This window comes from Chlorocebus sabaeus, chromosome 3 (assembly GCF_047675955.1).
Source record: "Chlorocebus sabaeus isolate Y175 chromosome 3, mChlSab1.0.hap1, whole genome shotgun sequence".
In the NCBI taxonomy this organism is placed as follows: domain Eukaryota; kingdom Metazoa; phylum Chordata; class Mammalia; order Primates; family Cercopithecidae; genus Chlorocebus; species Chlorocebus sabaeus.
In genome coordinates, this window is record NC_132906.1 from 61,233,352 (window position 1) to 61,253,688 (window position 20,337).

Here is a 20,337-nt window from a genome sequence, read left to right on the forward strand (position 1 = left end):
CATGCTTGAGGGGATGGATATCCCATTCTCACTGACGTGATTATTACACATTGCATGCCTCTATCAAAATATCTCATGTACCTCATAAATATATACACGTACTATGTACCCACAAACATTAAATAATTTTTAAAAAAAATTTAAAGGAAAAGATTATTAAAAATACAAAAATTAGGGAGTCATTCAAAAACAATAAAGGGAGGCTCCGAGCCTGCGATGAGCTTCACACTCCCCTAACCTCTAACACCAAGTGTCTGCACATAGGAAGTCCCTCAGAATTTCTTGCAGCGCTTTCAAAATATATGGGTGTCTAAGTCTCACCCTCAGGAGATTCTGACTCAGATTCTACCAATTTCAGTTGGTTTTGGTTCACTTAATTACACTTAAAACTGTAAGGAAAATACACCTGGATACAGATATATTTAGACATTGCTAATCAGATCATTAAGCTTGTCAAATGCTCTATAAAAGAATAGTAATCCAAAATCATGAAGAATTAAACTGCAAAAACCTGGCCTGTATGCACAGGATGCTGGTAATTCTAAAGTGACGCTTTGTTTGCATGAATGTTGAAAGTCTTTAAGTTACTGAGAAAGTATCATCATAAATATGAGCGGCAAATTTTGTACTAGCCATGATAAGAATGAGTGCTAAAAGCTAAATGGACTTTTATGGTTATTCTTAGGTTTTACTACTTTTCAAAACTTAGTGTCTATTATTAAAGTCATTCATAAAAATAAATAATTAATCTAAAATTTGATAGTATCCTTTCCTTCTCTTTCTCTCTTCTTCTTTGCCCATTACAATTGTCTCAAAAAGGAAATTACATTTTGTATATATTATGTATCCTCTGAACTATTTCATTTTCCATATTATAGTTCTCAAGTTGCTTCTGACATGTGTGATATTAACAAATCCTAATTGGTTGCGTAATAGGAGCAGACAGCCTATATAGTGTGAAGCTACTTCTACACCACCTATTTTCTGTATGCAAATCAGACAGAAACAAATGTTTGGCCCCAGCTGGGCAAAACATCCCATTTAAAATTCTTTTCCTCTTCTTTGTTCTTTGATGTTCTGCAAATGAGCTTTAGAACTCCACTCTTCACACAATTCAATTTTACAGACCCATTATCTGAGATATAATGTGGAGGTTAAATATATCAGGGCAGCCATTATGTGAAAATAATTAACAGTAATGAATAATGCACTAATTCCACTGATGAGAGATGGTTATATGTGTAATGAAGTGTTGGGGCAGCCCTGACAAATGAAATTAAAATATTTAAACACTGTTTTATGATATTACTTTGCTCATATAATTTCCTTTACCTACAATGAGCCACTTGGATTATCGTCATTATCTTGACAGCTCTGAAGGATGAAATAGTGCGGGTTAATGTGACAGCGATTAGTCAGAGGAAAAATCCATCACCCAGGGCAGAACAGGCTGAAGCAGAAAAGGCCTTTACACTGTCCTGTTTCCAACTCCAGAAGAATGATACTATCAACATCACTTCAATATTAAATGGATAGAATTATCTTGTCATTCAGTAACAGCCTCTGAAGAACTACCTATTTGTACCTGCAAAAGAAAGGTCAGCCTTTCTTAATCACCCATAAAAATGTGTTGATGGATTCTTTATATCAATAATAGTGACAGGAACAGAGACAGAAAAGAGACGTGACAATTTAAAAGCAAGAAGTTTTTCCCTCAAGTCTTTGCAGCCCTTTCTCCCCACAATTTCTGTTCAAATTGAATCGCAGGGTCCACTCTATTGAGAAGGACACTGTTGGCTGTTTACCGTCTTTACTCTGAAATTACTACATCAGACTCCTAATTTGTAAGCAGATTCTACTTTTACTGAACTTTATTCCAGGAATATTATTTGGAACAATCATTCCTAAGCCTATGTATAACTGCCTTTCCAGATGCAGCAAGTTTGAATTTTAAAAAACCTGAGAATGTGATAATCTATCTGTTCTTCATTAAAACTGATATGAAGTTCACGTTAAAGAATACAGCGGGAGAGGAAGTTATTGGCAACATGAGTGAGAACCACTGCATCACCAATGTCCATTCATATTGTTATAGTTTTAGCTTATAAACTGACAACAGGGCTATTATTTCCAAAAATCTTTTAACTATACAAAATGTTTTTTTAAACCCTTAAAAATTATAGTTTTTACTTTTTTGGGGCTTCAAAACAATTATGAATGCATGGAGAAATTGCGGACATTAGAACAGATTTCTAGAGAATTTTGATCCAGTGTTCTTTCTGCCTTTGATTACACAATGACTTTCTTTGATTCTGCTCACACGGGAGAAAAAAAGAAAAACCAACAAGTTCATTTAAACAATAAGACTCAAGTTCTGTCCACTTTTCCTTAACTAGTTTCAATATGTTGGAAAACTTCCTACTCAAAAATGCATGATCATTTAGAGTGTGAATAGCAGCACGTTTCATTTGCTAGTATCTAAAGTGGAGTTCAAAGGTTGATCTCCTTTATGTCAAACCAAGTCCATTTTCTGAATAACAAGAGCAGCAGCTTTGCTGTCAAACCTTTCCTGACATGTCCCTGCTAACACCGGGACACAACAGCACAGCAAGGAAAAAGTCATATATTCACAACACTTTTCCAAATGTAAAATACATCGCTCAGTATCTCCTCTACTGTATAAACATAGTACAACACCACCGGAATAAACAGATACCAATACAGTCTCATTTAGGGACTGAAATACAATTATCATCTGGGCAGACAATCAAAATTTTTGGAGAACCAAACGCACAACATAAAAAAGCCTTGTTAACACTGATACTGAGGGAATAAGATGATACCTTGTAAAAGCTAAGATTAACTATGCAATATCAGCATATTCATAATTTAACCTGCAGTTAAATCAAAATAGCAAGGCACTTTATGTAAGAGGTGGTGTTGTAGCTACTTGATAGATTTATGTATATATCAAATCTGATTTGCAACATCATTTTTGATTGTAATTCATTACCAACTCCTATTTCTACCTCAGCTATCCTTAAGGAAAAGCCAAAAAGGGAGAGAAATGTACATGACTCAAAAACAATCTATGTTTGCAAACTTGAAAAGTGTATGACATCATATTTAATGTCTCTCTACCCCAATAATAATATTTCCCAATAGGAAACAATTATTCAAAATAACGTATATTTCTTTCCTGCACTTCTTGCATTTGGTTTGAAAAAAAATACAATTTACTTCAATTATCTGACAATGAAGTGCCTGGGCAATAAATCTAACATTAAAAAATCATTTCCAGCAAATTACTCCAATAAAATCAATGAAGGTCAGGCTCAGCTGTAGCAACAAATAAATGACATGCTATTGACAGACTAGATGGACTTAATTGTCATTTATGAAGGTTAAGGGGATAAAACAATCTAATAGAAAGCAGATGTTTACTCAACTAAAAAAAAAATGGAAGCAGGTGAAATAGATCGAGAAAGGTGAGTTAGGTATGAATAGCCTCAATATTCTCCCGGCCTAGTCCCAGAGCAAAAATACAAGTTATTCTAATTCTCAGCAGCATGTGTGTTTGACTAGTTCAATATTTATCTGCTTCAGGCTGCTTTGTGTTCTTTTATATATTGAAGTCATGAAACAGATTTTCTGCTAATACAAAATGAAGAATTGATAAAATTGAGCAATGGTAGCCAGGTTAAAAGCAGTTTGACCCATTTCAAATTTCCAGTAGCTGCATCTGTAAAAACAGCAAACCCTAAGAGAAGAAATTTTCCATCTCTCTAATATGGAAATAACTAGCTAATTGTGGCAATATTCTATCAGGTACGAATCTAGATTCTAAATGGTAATATCAAGTTTAAAATGCACATTTTAATGTAAGCACTAAGAAGTAAATCTAGAAGGATCTTCCTGGCTGATCATTTTCCTCTCATAATACATTTTAGCAAGGTTTACAATGACATGGGTCAAGCTGCTTTGTCTATACAGATTTCTGAGTACACTTTGAAACTTGCTTTCCCTGGGAATATCTAGCCAGGGTCTTTCCTCTTTCCTCAGAATGAGCTCTGAGCTGTTGCTTTAATCAAAAAGAAAATAATAGAAAAGGAAAGGAAAAGAAAAGAGAAAAGAAAAGAAAAGAAGGAAGGAAGAGGAAGGAAGGAAGGGAGGGAAAGAGGGAGGGAGGAAGGAAGAGAATCATCTTGAAAAGTTCCAGCTATCCTGGAAACCATACCTTCAAAGAATCTTTAAAAGTAAAAACAAAAAGGATCGTATATCATTGAATCCCACCACTTCAACTTACAGAAGAGGGAACAGAAGCAGAGAAAGAGAATCTTCTCCTTGGGGTCTTCAGATGTGTCTAGGTCAGAACTGATCCCAGGTCACTAACTCCCAGGTCAAGGACCTTACCAAACTGTAGATCTCTTGACCTAAAATGTTAAAAAGACAGAGGAAGTATTGTACGCTTCCTACAGACCACTGTTTTGTCAAAATAAATAATCTACTGTTCTCAAGTGAGCCTACAATTACACGCTGAATTGATTAAAGGAGCAAGTACCAAATTATTGAAATGAAGAACTTTTCCTCTTTCCCCCGGAGCATATGAGCAACTCCAAAAGCATCTGGTCCTACTTCTCACATAGATAGTCCAGACACTCCCAAGTCTTCAGAAAAAATAAAGAAAAAGAAAGGAGGGAGAGAGAGAAAAGAGAGAAAAGAAAAGAAGTCTTTAAATTTGACCTAGTAGCCTCAAATTCTTTGAAGAAAATAAATAAGCAAATAAAAACCTTTCTACAACAAAATAAAATAAATGTGAATTCTACTTGTGTTTGGTAGTATCTAAAAATTATTTTTGTCTTAGAAAAAGATTTGATTAGGGCATTTCTTAGAGAAAAATAAAATTTTTGAATGCATCAAAAAAACAAAAACAGAAAAAATGACATAGTAACATAATTGGGACAATATGAACTCAGTATTTCATTTTTTTCTTTAAATGACTGTCCTCAATGTTGGTAAACTAAAATCACTAAGCATTCTCTCAATTGTTAATAAAAAGAATACTTGCTCAAAAGTCAAGCATTAGTTTCCAATTCACATTCTTTATTATTAGACTTTATTTTGAGTACTATTTCATTTATGAATACAGGGTTAAAACAAAACCACCAAAAACAGTTTTATGCATTAAAGGCATAATTGATAAGAGTCAGCGGGGACTAACTATTGAATATTAGAGTTGGGGACGGCTCAGGCAAATTTCTGGTGAAGCTAAGGAGTGTTTTCCTGGAGAAAACCAAAGTGAGAAAGGGAATTTGTTTTTAAATTGAGAGTTATATTATAAATGTTTAATACTAATACCCCAAAAGTAATACATCTTCCTCAAATGTGGAAGACGTAAATTCTGGAAGCTAAGGCTTAAGGGAATTGAGGATAATTTCTGACTCTCGGTAGCCCTGTTAGTTCCATCCAAGTTGAAAGAAACTTTTTTCCTGTTTTTTTTTTTTTTTTTTTTTTTTATGTGGACTTTATAAAGATGTGTAAGTCCAGGTTTAGCACCCTCAGCATATAGGTGTTAAAGAAATACAGAAAGGCTTGAACAAGATCCAAGAATAATCATAAATGGTTTAAGCTTCTCCCACTTTATTCCACCGACTGGCAATCCACTCGCAGGCACACCCACCATGAGAGTCAGGTGTCTGAATTGAGACTATCTGCCATTCAACCATAATGTCAATATAAAAGATTTTCAAAACTTTCACCTGAGCACTGATTTCTCTCCCAAGATCCCATCACCTTTTTGATTTCTACCACGATGACTTCAAAATCAACCTATTGGAGACAGAAATCATCACCTTCCACAGAACAAATGTCTTCCAGAAAATTTTCTATTTCTCCTAATGGCACGATCATCCTCACTTCAACTTCTCCAGCCTTTTCTCTTCCCCCAAGCAATCACCTACCAACTCCTATTAAATGTCACACAAGCACTAGCCCGTTTCCTATCATTTTAATTTTTATCACACTAATGTGGTTCAGCCCACGTTACTTCATAAAAACATAGTATACCAAGATAGGCCTCCAATCTTTTCTCCTTCCACACGGTCTATCCTGCACATGCCTCCAAGATTTGAACTTGACTATAGATTACAAACTTTATTCCAGAGCCTCACGTTTGACTCTCATTTTTCCCAACTGACCAAAAGTGTTTTCCACCCAGTTTTCTCCACAGGACCTCTTTTCCCTCATCATACGCCTTTTCCCTCACCACATCCTTGCTTAGTGCTTTGCCCTGAATAATGGAGACTCCTGCACTGTGCATCCCCACAAGTGCTGAACTGCCCCCTCTCCATCACTGCCCATCCAAATCTTACTCATTTCTCAAGTCCGGCTGAATGGACTCCCCTCCTGCAGCTTTTTCCTGCTCTCTCTTCCCAGAAATGATTATCTTTGCATTCATGTAACATTGACATAATGTCTACCATGTGAATGATACCACTTTTGGTGCCAAGTGAAGATGAAAAGGAAAGAGTCGGAAAAGCCTCTTAAAGTTACAGAGGTATACAAGTTAGGTTCTTAAATATCTTTCTGGTATTAGGTAGGAAGTGAGAAGCACCATAAGAGCTCTGAGAGTCACGGAGTCTTAAGGGAGGCAGAAAGCTCTAAAGCCATTAAAGTGGAGGCGACATTTGCATTTGAAAATGAGGGATAGGCAAGGAGCTTTTTGCTGGAAAGCCTGTGCTGCGGCATCCCCTGGCCTGGGTTCTGCTGCTGAGCATCATCGTCTGTGTGAGCACACAGCTTAATTACCTAAATAGGGCCCTGGATGTATTCAACACTTCCATTGTGACGCCAATGTATTATGCAATCTTTACAACATGGGTTTGAACTTGTTCAGCTATCCTTTCTAAGGAGTGGCAAGTTATGCCTGTTGATGACGCTATTGGTACTTTGAGTGGCTTCTTTACAATCATTGTGGGGATATTCTTGTTGCATGCCTTTAAAGACATTGGCTTTAGTCTAGTAAGTCTGCCTGTGTCCTTTTGAAAATACAAGAAAGCAATGAAGGCAATCTCTCTAATATGTATGAAATTCTTAAGAAGCTTAACCTGTGGAATCAAAAAACAAACCGGTGAAAATATCTCCCAAGGAAATGGAAATCTGACAGCTTTTTAAGAAATAGGTAATTAAAAGATGAATCTGTGGGGAAAAAAGAACACGAGGGATAGGAAGATTTTGGACAGGTGGAGATGGAGAGAAAAGGCATTTTCTGTATAGAAAATTGGACACAAGAGCGCTCTAGTGAATAGCAAAGTATATCAAAGGGAAATGGCTTTCCTATAAATTCTCTATTAGTTTTAATGGCAAAAACAGTAATTAATTTTGTACCAACCTAATATTTTCCTTTACTTGTGGAGTGTACCATAGTTATGGCCATAATAAGAATGACATATGGGCATATTATATTTTACATAATGTCCTTACTCTGCACAAGTATTATTATCCCCACTTTATAGATGAGAAGGCAAAATGACTTAGCTAAGATGATACACTCTACTCAGTTATAGAGGTGGCATTTGAACCTGAGCCTGTCTGATTCAAAACTGCTGTACTCTTTTCATCATGCCATGGATCGCCCATTATTGGTCACACAAAGATGAATAAAATATAGTCCTCATATTTAAAAAAGTCTTTGTTCCAGTGGAGGACCAATGCTTAGTACTTATTATTTGCAGCCTAATATGCTAACAATGCAACTAGGACAGCCTTATTTCCATCATCTCAATTTAAGTTCTCATCCTATCTGCTTGCTAGAGGTCTGATTCTTCATCCCACCCTCAGAGACAGCTTTCTAAAACACAAATCAAAATATATCTCTTCCCTGTACAAATGCCTTCAGGGACTCTCCACCTGCAACAGAAAGCCCAAATCTCACAGCCTCATCTACAAGTTGATTGACATCTCAAGAGCCTGGGGTAAGCTTCCTTTTTCCAGTGCCACCTCCTCCATAGGCAGCCAACATCTCAGCCAGAATAAGCAACTTCTAACTCCCCTTTTGTGTCTCCACTATTGTTCCATCTTCCTTTATGCCCCTTCTCTGTCTTGTCCCCCTTAAAACTCATCATCACTCACAGTAAAGTTTAACTATCGTTTCCTTTTAGAAGTGTCTCTGCCCCTGCTCATATGTTAATCAGCATATATGACTCTGAAGCATAATTATTTGTGAATTTTTATCTCCACACTGGACCATAGAATCCTTTGGAGGTACAGCCACAACCAAATTTCAGACTCATAATTGGACCTCAAAAAATGTTTGTTAAATGAATTAGCAGTAAAAATAAATGCTACATTAATCAATGGATAGTAACACTGAGTAGGGAGAAGTTTAATTGCATAAATAAAATAGTGCTGTTATATGCCATTGCGTGGTAGCAGGGAATGCTACTGTTATATGTGTAACATATAACATACATCTCCATACACCTTTTCCCTTACCATGTCCTTGCTCAGTGCTTTGCCCTGAATAATGGAGACTCCTGCACTGTGCACCCCTACAAGTGCTGAATTGCCCATTCTCCATCACTGCCCATCGAAATGTTACCCATTTCTCAAGGCCAGCTGAATGGACTTCCCTCAGCTGTTATATGCCATTGCATAGTAGCAGGCAACTAGAAATGTAGCACAGGTAAATACAACAGGACTTAAAATAAGTCTTAAGACTTCTGTTAAAATTTAATATGTCATTCCCCAGTAAATCACCTGCAATACAGATAATTCTCTAAACCATAGCCTTTTCACTTAGTACTACGTGAGAATGATAAGATGATGGAACATACACTACATAGTCACGATTCCATTCATCTTACTACAAAGTAAAACCACATCCTTTAACAATAGTTACACTTCACCTACAATGTATATACACAGAACATGAAGCACATATGGTGGGCTCTGATGACAGTTTCCTATTCATTCTCACAAGGAATAGTTGATGACCCTTAGTGTTAGTTCTGTATAGATGCTCTTCTGTGGGTACTAAACTGCTTCTTGCACTTCACACTGACTTACACTGGGATATCTACTTTTGGCCTCTTCATTTCTAACTATAGAATTCCCTAGTCTTTGCTAATGCATTTGTTCAAATCAATGTCATTAAGTACTTAGCCTATATCAATCAGATACCAAGAAAGGATTTCTTCTCTTCAATAAGTTTTGATTTTCTCCAATGTGCTTTGCAAAATGCTGGCACCTGCCTTACTAGGTCTAAAGAATAGCCCTATGGTGCGAGAGCTATCTGGTCACCTGTCTAAACCCACGTTCATTGACTGAGTGTGTAGCGCAGCCTGCATCCTCCTAGTTACCAGCAGCATTCTTTCTTACAGCAATAGGAAAAAATTTGACACCTTTTTGGATGGAAAGAGTAATTTCCTGCTTAGGATGTGAGCTGAAATCCTTGGCATTGGACCTCTGATGAGGGGTCCTTGGTAAAAGCAGTAGGTAGTAGACAGCTTTTTTTTTTTTTTTTTTTTAAACGAAGTCTCGATCTGTCACCCAGGCTGAAGTGTAACGGCACAATCTCGGCTCACTGCAACCTCATCTCCTGGGTTCTGGTGATTCTCCTGCCTCCTGCCTCAGCCTCCTGGGTAGTTGGGATTACAGGCACCACCACCACGCCCTGTTAATTTTTGTATTTTTAGTCGAGACGGCGTTTTGCCATGTTGGTCAGGCTGGTCTTCAACTCCTGACCTCACATGATCTGCCCACCTCAGCCTCCCAAAGTGCTGATGTTACAGAGGTGAGCCACTGTGCCCAGCCGGATAGCTTTTATCATGAAACTATTTCATGCCTAATATTGGTAGGTGATCCAATCACAACTTAAAAAGATTTAATGATCAACTTTATGAACCATTAAATATAAGCACACTTGCAAAACTGTACTATTTTCATACCTGATTGTTGAATGGTACAGGGTGGAACAACTTTGAGGTAAACACTGCCTTCAAATTTCAGGCTTCTTTTAATATGCAAGATGCAGAAAATGTGACTACATTTTTCAAGGATGATGTTGTAACCTGTGGCTTAAGGAATACTTTTGGATTGATGGAGAAACAGTTTTCGTTAAGGTGAGTGTAATTATGATAACTTGCCGGGAGAGGGGAAGACCGAGTCACTACTTGATAACTGTCATATATAACCTACAGGGGATTTTCATCGAATGTGTGGCATGGGGTGACACAACTAAGCCAAGACATAACACTGAGTGTCATTCAAGCCATGGATTTTTTAAAAATATTAACATTTATATAGGCACAGAGAACAAACTAGCAATAAGTACAGTGTCATTATACAAAGATCATTCCAGTTCCCACTGTTTTCAGATCTAGTCTTCTTCCACAAACCTCACCTGCTGAGTGGCACATTGAGCCAACTGCAAAAGATGGCTGTCAGACAAATACAATTGCTCATCTATCTAATCAGGTTTCTTCAAGAGAGGGATTTGGTGCACATAGATTTAAATAAACAGGTTTACTGCCTCAAAGGCAAACTGGTATTGACTGCATTCTCCCTACACCTCAATTTGCAATTGATTGGAAACTGTGTCTCTGGAGTATTGTGGGTGTATTTTAACAATTATTTTTACTTAAAATATTTAAAAATAGTAGGGAAAAAAAGAATCACACATCCTCTAAAGTAAAAATAGATAAATAAATAGTAGAGGATATCCAGAATAAATTCACCTTCAACTGAGATTTTAAAAACAAAAATTTAGCCAGGCGTGATGGCTCACACCTGTAATCCTAGCACTTTGGGAGGCCGAGGAGGGTGGATCACCTGAGGTCAGGAGTTCGAGACTAACCTGGCCAACATGGTGAAACCCCATCTTTCCTAAAAATACAAAAAATTAGCTGGGTGTAATGGTGGGCGCCTGCAATCCCAGCTACTCAGGAGGTTGAGGCAGGAGAATCACTTGAACCCAGGAGGCAGAGGTTGCAGGGAGCCAAGATCGCACCACTGCACTCCAGCCTGAGCAATAAGAGCGACACTCCATCTCAATAAATAAATAATAAAAAAGATAAAAAATAAATAGAAAATAAAAATTTAGTTTATTCTTATCCAAATTATTTCATTCAAGGTCCTCAATGCATTCTGGAAGTTCTTGATATGATTATGATATTTGATAAAAAGACTATGATACGATGATGGCATCTTCCACTCTACCCAGTGCCAGGTGAATAGGGGAGTCAAAACTGCTCATCAAATGTTTTCCACTGCCTACACCAATTCACAAACAAGAAGGTGAACTTAAATGAAGAGAATCATGATGCATTCAAAAGGCCAGACAGAGCGCACATAAACTTCTTCAGCAATGAAATTAAGATTTCCCACATACAGTTTGTTTTAGGATTCACTTAGCTGCAAATATCAGAAAGCCCAACTGATAGAAGCTAAAATAAAGGAAAGCATTTGATTACCTCACATAACAAGAAGTCTGGAGGTGAGTGGTTCCAGAACTGGCTCAAGAGCTCAATGAAGTCAGGAAGCTGGGCCCACATCCATGCTATGGGGCTTGCACTTGCAGGAAAAGGAGAGCTGCTTCACTTCCAAGCATCTCACACTCAGAGAGCAGTGATCTGAGCGGGACAAAAGCCTGGAATTATTATATTGCTACACAAACAAAATTGGAATTCTGTTAGCAAGAAAGAAGAGGGAATGGCTGTTATAAAGTAGGACTCACAGGGGCTAGGGATACTCTGCACTCTAAGTGTTCTCACAAACCTACATTTGAAATCAATAAATTCCTCATGTCTGATACTACAACCCCCCAATCCACGTGGCTCTTTGAAAAACCTCAATAGAATTTTCCCATCCATCAACCTAGTTCCCTCTGTGTATTTCCAGGAATTTATCCATTTCCTTTAGATTTTCTAGCTTGTGTGCATAGAGATGTTCATAGTAGTCTCTGAGAATCATTTGTATTTCCATGGGGTTCACTGTGATGTCACCATTGTTATTTCTGATTGTGCTTATTTGGATCTTCTCTCTTTTTCTTTGTTAATCTAGCTAGCGGTTTATCTATCTTGTTTATCCTTTAAAATAACAAACTTTTCATTTCATTTATTTTTTGTATTTTTTTGTTGAGGTCTCAGTTTCATTTAGTTCTGCTCTGATTTTAGTTATTTCTTTTCTTATGCTAGCTTTGGCTTTAGTTTATTCTTATTTTTCTAGTTCCTCTACATGTGAGATTAAGTTGTTGATTTAGACCTTTCTATCTCCTTCTGCCTAAAGAAAAGATAAATTTTCCATGTAAAGTTTTTCCACATCAAAAATAGTAATGCAAGGAACTAGTAGCAAGTTCAACATAAATGACAGGATGGCTTGATCCCAGGGGAGGCTGTAAACTGATAGTTCACTGAAGGAATGACATTGCTTTTCTAAGATTGTAGAGTTAGTTGGAAGCAAAACTGGTAGCAGAACCAAAATAGCTAGAATTACTGCTCTATACTCACCTCTGTTCAATCATCAGTTCACACATCTCTACTCACACTCCATCATCAGTTCAAACATTAACAATTAAATGTTAATATTTTCACCATTTAAAAACTGGTAAATATCCAGATAGATAGATAGATGGATACATGATGGATAGATGATAGATAGATAGATAGATAGATAGATAGATAGATAGATGATGGATAGATGATAGATAGATAGATAGATAGATAGATAGATAGATAGATAGACAGACAGACAGACAGACAGACAGACAGACATCTCCCCACTGGTAATTCTACATTCATTTTTTCCTGGAGTTGTAAACTGTCAGGCAACATTTGTTTACTGCAGGCATTTTCAACAAGAAAAATATTAAAAACTTATAATGTTATGTTTTAATGATCAGAAAATTACTTTTAAAAATTATAGCTGTATTTTTGACATCTGAAAACATATGAAGGCCTGAGTTTCCAGGACATCCTGAACCAAAATAGATTTGTATTTAAAAGTGCAGGTCAAGATTCCAGGGGAAAAAAAAGTAATCAAGTAGAAATGCTCAATAAGATGATAATATTGCTAAAAGGAACTAAAACAACAAATTGATATTACTTTGAACAAGCCATAGAAAAGGCCAGTAATTGATTCTATTCTAACCAATAATATGTCAGAGATATTTCACTTTTAAAATTCTTATTTTGGGAGCTAAGAAAACAAAGCCTTCTAAAAAAACAAATCTCGTCCTTATGTTTTTTTTTTTTTTTTTTTTATCATTATCACTCAGAGCTCAAAACTCATTCCTCTGAGGCAGTTTTAGGATTATAAAAGTTAAGCTATGGTGTAGATTAAAAATATGGATTTTGATTTCAAAGAGAATTGAATTTGAATGTCTATTCTACCATTTACTTGCTAATACCAGTTACTAAGTATTCTGGGCCACTTTAAAAAAAAATAAAAAACATGAAAAATGGCAATGAATAAAATAGTTAATTTGTTGGAATGTTAAAGAATTTAATTTGAAAGAATATATATATCACTTGGCACATGGTAGGCACTCAGAAAAGAGTAGCCATTCACCATAATAAGAGAAGATAGTGCAAATTTGTAAAAGGAGAGTTTCACAACTTCCTGCAATTGCAAACAGATGTCTGTTAGAGCAGGGACCCCTTAAACAGAAAATGCACTTTGGGTGAAACAGGCTTCAGTATATTTTCAACTCTTCCCACATGAGGTAGATTGGATTATCGTTCAGAAATTTTCTCTTCCTCCACCTTACTTTCAGAGGAGGGTCATATTTCCCATTTCATTGACATTGGACCTGATCATGTGACTTGTTTCAGCCAATGGGATGTCAGCAAACATGAGGCAAACTGAGTCTCTTAACATTCTAGCAATTGGCTTGCTCTCCTAGCCTCTGCCACTGACTTTGAAAGAAATGTATGGACTAGCCAATTCATCACTGAAGCTCCAAGAAAGACACTTAATGCCCATACAAGCTGCCTTCAGCGAGCCCAGCCAAGATTTTTTTTAATCCTCAACACACAGATACACAAGTGTGCCCAACTGAACATAGTCTAGATTAGCAAAACCACACAAATATAAAAATAAATATCACTTTATACTACTGAGTTGTGGGGACAGTTGCTTAAGCAGCAATTCTCTGGCAATAACTCGCATATGTACCACATTTTTGCTATTGTACTTGGAGAATTGCTGTGGGCATATTCATCCATTCACGCAATGGTATTTATTTAAGACATATTTCTCGAAGTTACCATGTGCTAGAACTGTACTACCTATGCAATTAGAGCGGTAAACAAATGGGCACAACCCTGAGTCTAGGCATGTATTTAGGATCACTAGCTTCAATTGGAAAACAGATTCTTCCAATGGTTCCTGTCAGCAAATACTACTGAGGATTTCAGATAGCAATTTTAAAATGAGAAAACAAATATAAAATTATATGTATTTCTTCTTATTGCGCAGAATGTAACATAACAGCAAATTTCTCCCAATTAGTTCCTTTGTACTCCTCGAAAACGGTAAATATTTTTTGCCTCTCAAGTGAATTTGAGGAGGACAATTGTTCTCAGTGAAGAAAGGCAAACAATTTTAGCAAATATTCAAAGCAAAGTGAATTGATTTCTTTAATGGAATCAGAACTAGACTTTTTTATGAATATGTTTAATAACTTATTCGTGTATATTCTTAATATGTTTAATAAGCTTATTACATATATTTAATATAATATTTTAATATTTTCCATAAACTTTTTTCCTTTAAATAATAGTTTAGCCTCAATGCTAACCTTACATCAGATTGGGTTAGTAGGCACACCCTCCAGTTGCAACTTATGGACGCGATAAAATTCCAGACACTAGATTAATGATATTAAAAATTATGTTTAAATACGTAGCCAAGGTGAAAAGGAAGGTAAGACCTCTAGAAGCAGGAGTGAAGAGGGAACTTAAAGCCAGGGTAGTGGTTTCATTCAAAATGCTGGATGCATTTTAAAGCCAGGTATGATCATAAGAATTGTAGGATTGCAGTTTTAATGACAATGCAAAGACAAGAAATGTTATCGTGGGAGAAGAAGTGGGATGAAGATCATTTAATAAAGCCAATATCCTTAAAAGCTCACCTAGTCACTGAAAAGAAATTTTTTTAAATTCTAACTATTGGCTTGTAGATGTAGTTAAGACTGCTATATGTCCCCGTTTCTGGTGAATTCTTGATTTTTTTTTTTTTTTTTTTTTTTTTTTTTTAAGGGGGCCAGGCACAGTGGCTCATGCCTGTGATCAGGACTTTGGGAGACCAAGGAGGGTGGATCATGAGGTCAAGAGATCAAGACCATCCTGGCCAACATGGTGAAACCCTGTCTCTACTAAAAATACAAAAAATTACCTGGATGTGGTGGAAGGTGCCTGTAGTCCCAGCCACTCGGGAGGCTGAGGCAGGAGAATCACTTGAACCTGGGAGGCAGAGGTTGCAGTGAGCTGAGATTGTGCTACTGCACTCCAGTCTGGTGACAGAGTGAGACTCCGTCTCAAAAAAAAAAAAAAAAAGAAAAGAAAAAGAAAAAGAAAAAGAATCTTTTTCTCCACAACCTCACCAGCATCTGTTATTTTTTGACTTTCTAATAATAGCCATTCTGACTGGTGTGTGTTAGATGGTATCTCACTGTGGTTTTGATTTGCATTTCTCTAATGATCATTTATGTTGAGTTTTTATTTTCTTATGTATGCCTTTGTTTGAAAAGTGTCTGTTCATGTCCTTAGCCCACTTGTTTTGTGCAGTTGTTTGGTTTTTTTCTTGTCATTTTAAGGTCTTTATAGATGCTGAATATTAGACCTTTGTCGGATGCATAATTTGCAAAAATTTTCTCTCATTCTTTAGGTTGTCTGTTTACTCTGTTGATAGTTTCTTTTTCTGTGCAGAAGTTCTTTAGTTTAATTACCAATGAAGTTATGATAAGAAAAACAAAAACAGTAAACCATATTTGAAGACAAATTGCATATGTGTGTGTTTGTCTTATAACCCTCTCACCTAATTTCTGCTAACCATAGGACATAATTTATATTGATACTTATCATTCATTTTTCACCAGGTCTGGAATGAGAATGTATTGTGCATAACTGTGCAATGCCATTATCCTAAACCAATAGGTAAGTTTCATTATGCTACTACAGTTTGTTCTTATAGCTTACATTAATAAAAGGGTAAAGAACAAGAAAAAAAGGAATCAGAAGCAAATGATCAGATATTTTTTCTTAATATAGTTGAATAAAATAATATGCACAAACTTTCTTTTCTCTTTTAAAGAATAGTTCAGTCTCAGTGCTGACATCATTGCAGATTGAGAAAAAAATATGCATAAAAATGAAAATTCCAACCTTATACTTTGCACAGTTATGGAAGGCTACATGCTATCCCTGTGGTGTTGGAATCCCAAACTGAGAAATTAAAATCTCTAATATCTTGGCAAAAATTGTGCGGTTGCAACATAGGAAAATATATTCAACCCAAGGCACATGAAACTTTCCAAGAAAACAAAGAGAAAAAATTATCTGCCAAACACAATAAAACACAAGGAAACAGGGAGGGTCAGCAGACAGAACAAATGAGAAATGGCACTATAAAAAAATAATTTGAAGAAAAAAATTTGAAATATGCTTAATATAATAAGCATGTAACAAAGAGAAACCATGATGAAATGCGACTAATGAAGTAAAATTTCTAGAAGAAAATCTTGCAAGCTGGAAAGAGGGAGGAGGAAATTACCCATTAAAAAGGCCAGAAAAGAAATTATACTGATAGAAGCCAAAAGACATTGAAATAATAACTTCAAATAGTTGGTAAAAATAACTGTCAAATTAAAATTCTATAGCCAGCAAAGCTATAATTTTTAAAGAAACAAAAATAAAGATACTTTAACAACAAAGGTGGAAAAGATTTGAACAACACTAGACGTATATGGAACCTCATATCTCACAATCAGTGGACAGCTATGTTCTGGAGCATGTATGAAGTATCAGCAAATAAAAAAGAATCGATTTTCTTGATGACATATGATGTATAGCATCTTTTCACATGCTTATTTACCATCTATACCTCTTCTTTGATGGGGAGTCTGTAAAAGTCTCTCACCATTTTTTCAGTCAATTGTTTGTTATGTTGAATTTTAAGAGTTATTTTGATATTTTATATAACAGTCCTTCATCAGATATGTCTTTTGAAAACATTTTCTTCTAGTCTGTGGCTTATCTTTTTCTTATCTTTGCAGCGTCTTTTGTAGAAGAGAAACTTTCCATTATAGTGACTCTTTTTCTCTCATGGATTACGCCTTTAGTATTGCATCGAAAAACTCCTTGCAAACCCAAGGCCATTGAGATTTTCTCCCATGTTATTTTCTAGGAGTTTTATAGTTTTGTGTTTTACAGTTAGGTCTGTGATCCAGTTTGAGTTAATTTTCGTGAAGAGTGTGAGGTCTGTGTCTAGGTACATCTTAATTTTGTCATGTAGATGTCAAGAGTATCTTGCTTCACTGTATTGCCTTTGGTCTTTTGTCAAAGATTAATTGACTATATCTGTGTAAGTCTATTTCTGGACTTTTTATTCTGTTCCATTTATCTATTCATCTATTCTTTCTTCAATACTACACTGTCTTGGCTGCTATTGCTTTATAGTTAAGTCTTGAAATCAGGTAATGTCAGTCCTCCAACTTTGTTCTTCTCTTTCAATATTGTGTTGGCTATTCTGGGAGATTTTCCCCTTCACATAAACTTTAAAATCAGCGAAATAGGTCATCAGGGAAATGCACATTAAGGCAATAATAAGATAAAGCTACACATATATTAAAATGGCCAATACCTAGAACACTGGCAACACTAAATGCTGATGAGGATGTGGAGCAACAGGAATTCTCATTCACTGCTGGGCAGAACATAAAATGATACAGCTACTTTGGAAATTGGTTTAGTAGTTTCATACAAAGTTAAGCGTATTCACACCATACAATCTAGCAATCTTACTCTATGGTATTTCCCAAAAGGAGATGGAAACTTACATTCACACAAATATCTGTACACAGATGTTTATAGCAGCTTTCTTCATAACTGCCAAAACTTGGAAGCAACTAAATTGTCTTTCAGTAGGTAAATAGATAAACTGTGACACATCCAGACAATGGAATTCATTTAGTGCTAAAAAGAAATGAACTATCAAGTCACAAAAATATATGAAGGAAACTTAAGTGCATATTGCTAAGTGAAGCCAGTCTGAAAAGGCTATCTACTACATGATTCCAACTCCATGGCACTCTAGAAAAGGCAAAACTGTGGAGTCAGTATAAAGATTAATGGTTTCCAGAGGTTAGAGGGGAAGGGGGAATAGATAGGCAGAGCACAGAGGATTTTTAGGGCAGTGAAACTGCTCTGTATGATACTACAGTGGTGAACACATGTTATTATACATTTATCTAAATGCATAGAATGCACAACATTTAGAGTGAAACTTAACGTAAACTATGGTCTTTGGATGTTAATGATGTGTCAGTGTGGTTCATCGATTTTAACAAATGAACCACTCCAGTAGGGTTGTTGATAACGGGAGAGGCTATGCATGTTGGGGGACAGGGATATATGGGATATCTCTGTACTTTCCATTACATTTTGCTGTGAACCTAAAATTGTTTTAAAAAAATAGTCTACTACATTTATGCAGCCAATAAACATGAAAAAAAGCTCATCATCACTGGTCATTAGAGAAATGCAAACTGAAACCACAATGAGATACCATCTTATACCAGTTAGAATGGCAATTACTAAAAAAGTCAGGAAACAACAGAGGCTAGAGAGGCTGTGGAGAAATAGGAACACTTTTACACTGTTTGTGGGAGTGTACATTAGTTCAACCATTGTGGAAGACAGTGTGACGATTCCTCAAGGATCTACAGCCAGAAATATCATTTGACCCAGCAATCCCATTACTGGGTATTTACCCAAAGGATTATATACCATTCTACTATAAAGACATATGCACATATATGTTTACTGCAGCACTATTTACAATAGCAAAGATGTGTAACCAACCCAAATGCCCATCATTTATAGACTGGATAAAGAAAATGTGGCACATATACACCATGGAATACTATGCATCCATAAAAAAGGATGAGTTCATGTCCTTTGCAAGGACATGGATGAAGCTAGAAACCATCATTCTCAGCAAACTAACACCGGAACAGAAAATCAAACACCACATATTCTCACTTGCAAGTGGGAGTTGAATGATGAGAATGCATGGACACAGGGAGGGGGCCATCACACACAGGGGCCTGTGGCGGGGTAGTGGTCAAGGGCAGGGAGAGCATTAAGACAAATACCCAATGCATGTGGGACTTAAAACCTAGATGATGGATTGATAGGTGCAGCAATCCACCATGGCACATGTATACCTATGCAACAAACCTGCACATTCTGCACATGTATCCCAGAGCTTAAAGTAAAAAGTTTTTTAAAAGTCTATTAAAAAAGGAATCCATATCACTTGGATGATATTCTCTAACAACAATATAAATAGCAATATCAGTAGTAAAATATTGCTTAAATAAACAATCATTTGAAGAGTGAAAAATATGCTAAATAATTGACTGGTTACAAAAATAATAGAAATTGGAAAATACTTAGAAGTGAATATGACAGGTAGGTATACTTGGATTCAACAGATGGTAGAGATCACCTAGGGAACACAGTAGAGGTGCTTCTAAGTGGAATAATCCTTTATAAATTTATGTTTCAGGATTTAGAAGTTAATTTTCATGATGGATCATTATTGTACAACAAATTGTCCAACCAGAAAATTTAAAAAATAAAAATCAATAGATACAGCAAATGCCCAGAGATAGGAGAAGTCTGGCAAAAACTTATCAAGTATTTGCAGCCAAATCTATCTCAGCTTTTAAATAAAGAATGCTTCTAAATGAATGTAGGTTCTTACACGGAAATGTAGTTACCTATATCCTCTGCCCCCATTTCAGTTCTGTTAAATAAATACGTAAGGGCTAAGATGTGTAAACACCAAAATAGGTAATAGGAACACACAGATGAATCAGACACAGTGCCTGTCTTCGAGGAGATTTTAGACTACTGAGAGAGATACACCTAAAAATGTATGGATTGATTCAAGTGTGAGAAGTGCAAAGCTTTGCCCTATGTGTTGTGGGACCACAGAGGATGGACACTTAGTTCAGCATGGGGTTCAAGAATGGCTCTTGAAAGAAAAGGCTATGTAGGTTTCCTAAAGCATCAAATCACTTTTCCTATACATGACCTAACCCTCACAATTCAA

The 20,337-nt window shown here is 36.1% G+C and overlaps 1 pseudogene; it reads left to right on the forward strand.

Moving 5' to 3' along the window:
- LOC103214872 (magnesium transporter NIPA2-like) overlaps positions 1-7,173 on the forward strand; it is a 42,128-nt pseudogene extending 34,955 nt beyond the window's left edge.
- Positions 7,174-20,337: the final 13,164 nt, after the last annotated feature.